Source organism: Triticum aestivum, chromosome 1B, assembly GCF_018294505.1.
Source record: "Triticum aestivum cultivar Chinese Spring chromosome 1B, IWGSC CS RefSeq v2.1, whole genome shotgun sequence".
Classification (NCBI taxonomy): domain Eukaryota; kingdom Viridiplantae; phylum Streptophyta; class Magnoliopsida; order Poales; family Poaceae; genus Triticum; species Triticum aestivum.
Genome location: NC_057795.1, coordinates 99,099,250 through 99,108,237, shown reverse-complemented (window position 1 = coordinate 99,108,237; position 8,988 = coordinate 99,099,250).

The window sequence follows — 8,988 nt, the reverse complement described above, 5'->3', positions numbered from 1 at the left end:
TTCAAGAAAAACTTTAAGACGGGGAGGCCACAACCTCGAGTAGCATGGGATCAAATTTATATTGCGCGCTCTAAGGGGTGCCCCCCTCTCGGTCCCAACCGGAAACACCCATGCCCCCTAACCGGATGACGAGCTTTAATCCAGGGCCATGGAACCCTCATCACGGCCCCTCTATTTGGTGTGTACAAGGAAAGAGGTTTGCAACTGACTAGACCGCATTCCTTGTAGAAGGCATGTGGCAGCACAAAAGAAAGGATGAACAGGAACATGACTCGATCCACGTTAATACTGGAGTTAAACGGTTGACATAAGACTGACATGCTTCAACAATACGAGCTTGCAACCTATCATGCCACCACATGATCAGGTTATCTCACCATCATATTGTTGGGGAACGTAGCAGAAATTCAAAAATTTTCCTACGTGTCACCAAGATCTATCTATGGAGAAACCAGCTACGAGTAGAAGGAGAGTGCATCTACATACCCTTGTAGATCGCTAAGCGGAAGCGTTCAAGTGAACGGGGTTGATGGAGTCATACTCGTCGTGATTCAAATCACCGATGATCAAGTGCCGAACGGACGGCACCTCCGCGTTCAACACACGTACAGCCCGGTGACGTCTCCCACGCCTTGATCCAGCAAGGAGAGAGGGAGAGGTTGAGGAATACTCCATCCAACAGCAGCACAACGGCGTGGTGGTGGTGGAGGAGCGTGGCAATCCCGCAGGGCTTCGCCAAGCACCATGGGAGAGGAGGAGTAGGGAGAGAGGTAGGGCTGCACCAAGAGGGAGAGAACTCATGTGTATGGCAGCCCCAAACCTCATCTATATATAGGGGGAAGGGGGGGCTGCGCCCCCTTTAGGGTTTCCCACCCCCAAGGGGTGCGGCCAGCCCTAGATGGCAAAGGGGAGGCGGCCAAGGGGGGAGAGGAGAGGGAGGCGCACCAATATGGGCCTTAAGGCCCATCTGGACTAGGGTTTGCCCCCTCCCACTCTCCCTTGCGCCTTGCACCCTTGTGGGGGGCGCACCAGCCCTCCTAGGGGCTGGTCCCCTCCCACACTTGGCCCACGCAACCTGCTGGGGCAGGTGGCCCCACTTGGTGGACCCCCGGGACCCTCCCGGTGGTCCCGGTACAATACCGATATCGCCCGAAACTTTTCCGGTGACCAAAACAGGACTTCCCATATATAAATCTTTACCTCCGGACCATTCCAGAACTCCTCGTGACGTCCGGGATCTCATCCGGGACTCCGAACAACATTCGGTAACCACATACAAACTTCCTTTATAACCCTAGCGTCATCGAACCTTAAGTGTGTAGACCCTACGGGTTCGGGAACCAAGCAGACATGACCGAGACGTTCTCTGGTCAATAACCAACAGCGGGATCTGGATACCCATGTTGGCTCCCACATGTTCCACGATGATCTCATCGGATGAACCACGATGTCAAGGACTTAATCAATCCCGTATTCAATTCCCTTTGTCTAGCGGTATTTTACTTGCCCGAGATTCGATTGTCAGTATACCGATACCTTGTTCAATCTCGTTACCGGCAAGTCTCTTTACTCGTTCCGTAACACATCATTCCGTGATCAACCCCTTGGTCACATTGTGCACATTATGATGATGTCCTACCGAGTGGGCCCAGAGATACCTCTCCGTTTACACGGAGTGACAAATCCCAGTCTCGATCCGCATAAAACAATAGATACTTTTGGAGATACCTGTAGTGCACCTTTATAGTCACCCAGTTACGTTGTGACGTTTGATACACCCAAAGCACTCCTACGGTATCCAGGAGTTACACGCTCTCATGGTCAAAGGAAGAGATACTTGACATTGGCAAAGCTCTAGCAAACGAACTACACGATCTTTTGTGCTAGTCTTAGGATTGGGTCTTGTCCATCACATCATTCTCCTAATGATGTGATCCCGTTATCAACGACATCCAATGTCCATAGCCAGGAAATCATGACGATCTGTTGATCACAACGAGCTAGTCAACTAGAGGCTCACTAGGGACATATTGTTGTCTATGTATTCACACGTGTATCACGATCTCCGGATAATACAGTTATAGCATGAATAAAAGACTATTATCATGAACAAAGAAATATAATAATAACACTTTTATTATTGCCTCTAGGGAATATTTCCAACAGTCTCCCACTTGCACTAGAGTCAATAATCTAGTTCACATCACCATGTGATTAACACTGACAGGTCACATCACCATGTGACCAACATCCAAAGAGTTTACTAGTGTCACTAAACTAGTTCACATCACCATGTGATCAAGACTCAATGAGATCTGGGGTTTGGTCATGTTCTGCTTGTGAGAGAGGTTTTAGTCAACGGGTCTGAACCTTTCAGATCCGTGTGTGCTTTACAAATCTCTATGTCATCTCCTAGATGCAGCTCCCACGTTCTATTTGGAGCTATTCCAAATAACTGTTCTACTTGGAGCTATTCTAAATTGTTGCTCCATTATACGTATCTGGTATCTCTACTCAGAGCTATCCGGATAGGTGTTAAGCTTGCATCGACGTAACCCTTTACGACGAACTCTTTTACCACCTCCATAATCGAGAAAATTCCTTAGTCCACTAGTTACTAAGGATAAATTTGACCGCTGTCCTGTGATCCATTCATGGATCACTCTTGTACCCCTTGACTGACTCATGGCAAGGCACACTTCAGGTGCGGTACACAGCATAGCATACTGAAGAGCCTACGTCTTAAGCATAGGGGACGACCTTCGTCCTTTCTCTCTATTCTGCCGTGGTCGAGCTTTAAGTCTTAACTTCGTACCTTACAACTCAGGCAAGAACTTCTTCTTTGACCGATCCATCTTGAACACCTTCAAGATCATGTCAAGGTATATGCTCATTTTGAAAGTATTATTAAGCATTTTGATCTATCCTTATAGATCTCAATGCTCAATGTTCAAGTAGCTTAATCCAGGTTTTCTATTGAAAAACACCTTTCAAATAACCCTATATGCTTCCTAGAAATTCTACATCATTTCTGATCAACATATACTCATCAGAAATTCTATAGTGCTCCCACTCACTTCTTTGGAAATACAAGTTTCTCATAAACTTTGTACAAACCCAAAATCTTTGATCATCATCAAAGCATACATTCCAACTCCGAGATGCTCACTCCAGTCCTTAGAAGGATCGCTGGTGCTAGCATACCTTTTAGCATCCTTAGGATCGACAAAACTTTTCTGATTGTATTGCATACAACCTTTCCTTACGAAAACTAGTAAGGAAACTTGTCTTGACATCCATCTGCCAGATTTCATAAATGCAGCTAATGCTAACATGATTCCGACGGACTTTAAGCATCGCTACGGATGAGAAAATCTCATCGTAGTCAACTCCTTGAACTTGTGAAAAAACTCTTCGCCACAAGTCGAGCTTCATGGATGGTGACATTACCGTCCACGTTCGTGTTCTTCTTAAAGATCCATTTATCTCAATGGCTTGCCGATCATCGGGCAAGTCCACCAAAGTCCATGCTTTGTTCTGATACATGGATCCTATCTCGGATTTCATGGCTTCTAACCATTTGTTGGAATTTGGGCCCACCGTCGCTTCTCCATAGCTCGTAGGTTCATTGTTGTCTAGCAACATGACCTTCAAGACAGGATTACTGTACCACTCTGAAGTAGTACGTATCCTTGTCACCCTACGAGGTACGGCAGTGACTTGATCCGAAACTTCATGATCATTATCATAAGCTTCTACTTCAATTGGTGTAGGTGCCACATGAACAACTTCCTGTGCCCTGATACACACTGGTTGAAGTGATGGTTCAATAACCATATCAAGTCTCCACCATCCTCCCACTCAACTCTTTCGAGAGAAACCTTTCCTCGAGAAAGGACCCGATTCTAGAAACAATTCATATTGCTTTCGGATCTGAGACAGGAGGTATACCCAACTGTTTTGGGTGTCCTATGAAGATGCATTTTATCCGCTTTGGGTTCGAGCTTATCAATCCTGAAACTTTTCCACATAAGCGTCGCAGCCCCAAACCTTTAAGAAACGACAACTTAGGTTTCTCTAAACCATAATTCATACGGTGTCATCTCAACGGAATTACGTGGTGCCCTATTTAAAGTGAATGTGGTTGTCTCTAATGCCTAACCCATGAATGATAGTGGTAATTCGATAAGAGACATCATGGTACGCACCATATCCAATAGGGTGCAACTATGATGTTCGGACACACCATCACACTACGGTGTTCCAGGCGGTATTAATTGTGAAACAATTTCCACAATGTCTTAATTGTGTGCCAAAACTCGTAACTCAGATATTCATCTCTATGATCATATCATAGACATTTTATCCTCTTGTCACAATGATCTTCTACTTCACTCTGAAATTATTTGAACCATTCAATAATTCAGACTTGTGTTTCATCAAGTAAATATTCTCAACATCTACTCGAATCATCTGTGAAGTAAGAACATAACGATATTCACTGCATGCCTCAGCACTCATTGGATTGCACACATCAAAATGTGTTACTTCCAATAAGTTGTTATCTTGTTCCATCTTACTGAAAACGAGGCTTTTCAGTCATCTTGCCCATGTGGTATGATTTGCATATCTCAAGTGATTCATAATCAAGTGAGTCCAAACGACCCATCTACATGGAGTTTCTTCATGCGTATACACCAATAGACATGGTTCGCATGTCTCAAACTTTTCTAAAACGAGTGAGTCCAAAGATCCATCAACATGGAGCTTCTTCATGCGTTTTATACCATTATGACTTACATGGCAGTGCCACAAGTAAGTGGTACTATCATTACTATCTTATATCTTTTGGCATGAAAATGTGTATCACTACGATCGAGATTCAATAAACCATTCAGGTTTAATACTAATCTTGATGGTAGAGGGAGCGTGCGATGCTTGATCACATCTAGCTTGAAAAAAAAAACTTCCAACACATATCGTCAGCTCACCTTTAGCTAGTCTCCGTTTATTCCGTAGCTTTTATTTCGAGTTACTAACACTTAGCAACCGAACCGGTATCCTGTACCCTGGTGCTACTAGGAGTACTAGTAAAGTACACATTAACATAATGTATATCCAATATACTTCTATCGACCTTGCCAGCCTTCTCATCTACCAAGTATCTAGGGTAATTCCGCTCTAGTGATTGTTCCCCTTATTACAGAAGCACTTAGTCTCGGGTTTGGGTTCAACCTCGGGTTTCTTCATTGGTGCAGCAGCTGATTTGCCGTTTCATGAAGTATCCCTTCTTTCCCTTGCCCTTCTTGAAACTAGTGGTTTCATCAACCATCAACAATTGATGCTCCTTCTTGATTTCTACTTTCGCGGTGTCAAACAACGCGAATATTTCAAGGATCATCATATCTATCCCTGATATGTTATAGTTCATCACGAAGCTCTAGCAGCTTGGTGGCAATGACTTCAGAGAAACTATCACTATTTCATCTGGAAGATCAACTCCCACTTGATTCAAGTGATTGTTGTACTCAGACAATCTGAGCACAAGCTCAACAATTGAGCTTCTCTCCTTAGTTTGCAGGCTAAGAAAATCGTCGGAGGTCTCATACCTCTTGACGTGGGCACGAGCCTGAAATCCCAATTTCAGCCCTCGAAACATCTCATATGTTCCGCGACGTTTCAAAAACGTCTTTGGTGCCTCTACTTTAAACCGTTCAACTGAACTATCACATAGTTATCAAAACGTGCATGTCCGATGTTCGCAACATCCACAGACGACGATTGGGGTTCAGCACACTGAGCGGTGCATTGAGGACATAAGCTTTCTACTGTCCGCATAATTGCTACTATCAACTTTCAACTATATTTTCTCTAGGAACATATCTAAACAGTAGAACTATAGCGTGAGCTACGACATAATTTGCAAAAAGGTCTTTTGACTATGTTCAGGATAATTAAGTTCATCTCATGAACTCCCACTCAGATAGACATCCCTCTGGTCATCTAAGTGATCACATGATCCGAGTCAACTAGGCCGTGTACGATCATCACGTGAGACGGACTAGTCATCATCGGTGAACATCTTCATGTTGATCGTATCTACTATACGACTCATGCTCGACCTTTCGGTCTCCGTGTTCCGAGGCCATGTCTGTACATTCTAGGCTCGTCAAGTTAACCCTAAGTGTTTTTGCTGTGTAAAACTGTCTTACACCCGTTGTATGTGAACGTAAGAATCCATCACACCCGATCATCACGTGGTGCTTAGAAGCGACGAACTGTAGCAACGGTGCACAGTTAGGGGAGAACACTTCTTGAAATTTTTGTAAGGGATCATCTTATTTACTACCGTCGTCCTAAGTAAACAAGATGCATAGTCATAATAAACATCACATGCAATTATATAGTTGTGACATGATATGGCCAATATCATATAGCTCCATTGATCTCCATCTTCGGGGCTCCATGATCATCTTGTCACCGGCTTGACACCATGATCTCCATCATCATGATCTCCATCATCGTGTCTTCATGAAGTTGTCACACCAATGACTACTTCTACTTCTATGACTAACGCGTTTAGCAATAAAGTAAAGTAGTTTACATGGCGTTCTTCAATGACACGCAGGTCATACAATAAATTAAGACAACTCCTATGGCTCCTGCCGGTTGTCATACTCATCGACATGCAAGTCGTGAATCCTATTACAAGAACATGATCAATCTCATACATCACATATCATTCATCACATTCCTCTTGGCCATATCACATCACATAGCATACCCTGCAAAAACAAGTTAGACGTCCTCTAATTGTTGTTGCATGTTTTACGTGGCTGCTATGGGTTTCTAGCAAGAACGTTTCTTACCTACGCAAAACCACAACGTGATATGCCAATTTCTATTTACCCTTCATAAGGACCCTTTTCATCGAATCCGTTCCGACTAAAGTGGGAGAGACTGGCACCCGCTATCCACCTTATGCACCAAGTGCATGTCAATCGGTGGAACCTGTCTCACGTAAGAGTACGTGTAAGGTCGGTCCGGGCCGCTTCATCCCACAATACCGTCGAAACAAGATTGGACTAGTAACGGTAAGCATATTGAACAACATCAACGCCCACAACTACTTTGTGTTCTACTCGTGCAAAGAATCTACGCAATAGACCTAGCTCATGATGCCACTGTTGGGGAACGTAGCAGAAATTCAAAAATTTTCCTACGTGTCACCAAGATCTATCTATGGAGAAACCAGCTACGAGTAGAAGGAGAGTGCATCTACATACCCTTGTAGATCGCTAAGTAGAAGCGTTCAAGTGAACGGGGTTGATGGAGTCGTACTCGTCGTGATTCAAATCACCGATGATCAAGTGCCGAACGGACGGCACCTCCGCGTTCAACACACGTACAGCCCGGTGACGTCTCCCACGCCTTGATCCAGCAAGGAGAGAGGGAGAGGTTGAGGAAGACTCCATCCAACAGCAGCACAATGGCGTGGTGGTGGTGGAGGAGCATGGCAATCCCGCAGGGCTTCGCCAAGCACCATGGGAGAGGAGGAGTAGGGAGAGAGGTAGGGCTGCACCAAGAGGGAGAGAACTCATGTGTATGGCAGCCCCAAACCTCATCTATATATAGGGGGAAGGGGGGGCTGCGCCCCCTTTAGGGTTTCCCACCCCCAAGGGGTGCGGCCAGCCCTAGATGGCAAAGGGGAGGCGGCCAAGGGGGGAGAGGAGAGGGAGGCGCACCAATATGGGCCTTAAGGCCCATCTGGACTAGGGTTTGCCCCCTCCCACTCTCCCTTGCGCCTTGCACCCTTGTGGGGGGCGCACCAGCCCTCCTATGGGCTGGTCCCCTCCCACACTTGGCCCACGCAACCTGATGGGGCAGGTGGCCCCACTTGGTGGACCCCCGGGACCCTCCCGGTGGTCCCGGTACAATACCGATATCGCCCAAAACTTTTCCGGTGACCAAAACAGGACTTCCCATATATAAATCTTTACCTCCGGACCATTCCAGAACTCCTCGTGACGTCCGGGATCTCATCCGGGACTCCGAACAACATTCGGTAACCACATACAAACTTCCTTTATAACCCTAGCGTCATCGAACCTTAAGTGTGTAGACCCTACGGGTTCGGGAACCAAGCAGACATGACCGAGACGTTCTCTGGTCAATAACCAACAGCGGGATCTGGATACCCATGTTGGCTCCCACATGTTCCACGATGATCTCATCGGATGAACCACGATGTCAAGGACTTAATCAATCTCGTATTCAATTCCCTTTGTCTAGCGGTATTTTACTTGCCCAAGATTCGATCGTCGGTATACCGATACCTTGTTCAATCTCGTTACCGGCAAGTCTCTTTACTCGTTCCGTAACACATCATCCCGTGATCAACCCCTTGGTCACATTGTGCACATTATGATGATGTCCTACCGAGTGGGCCCAGAGATACCTCTCCGTTTACACGGAGTGACAAATCCCAGTCTCGATCCGCATAAAACAATAGATACTTTCGGAGATACCTGTAGTGCACCTTTATAGTCACCCAGTTACGTTGTGACGTTTGTGTCACATCCCTAGCTTCTGGTAACGCTCTAGGCTAGCTTCGTGTGTGCATCATGTTTAAATTCTGAAATTTGAACTGAGGGAAATTGGAAGCCTCAAAACCCTAAATAAAAGATGGGCAAAAACCCTAAAATCTCATTCATTGCTCCAAAATGCTCTCCTTAGATGTTTAATATTTTTGGCAAGGGTTTTGATCCAAACCAAAAATGATGAACATTTTAAAAGGATTTATTTTTGGGACTTTGAATTTAAATCATTACTTATTTGCATTTGGGCATTTAAATACTATAAAATATTTTAAATGCTCAAATAATCCCAAACTGAAATGTTTACTGTAGGATATATTTCTAACAGTGGTCATGAGCAGTTGCATGATTTTTGGGATTGATTTAGTATTTTTAATAAAGCCACAAAGCT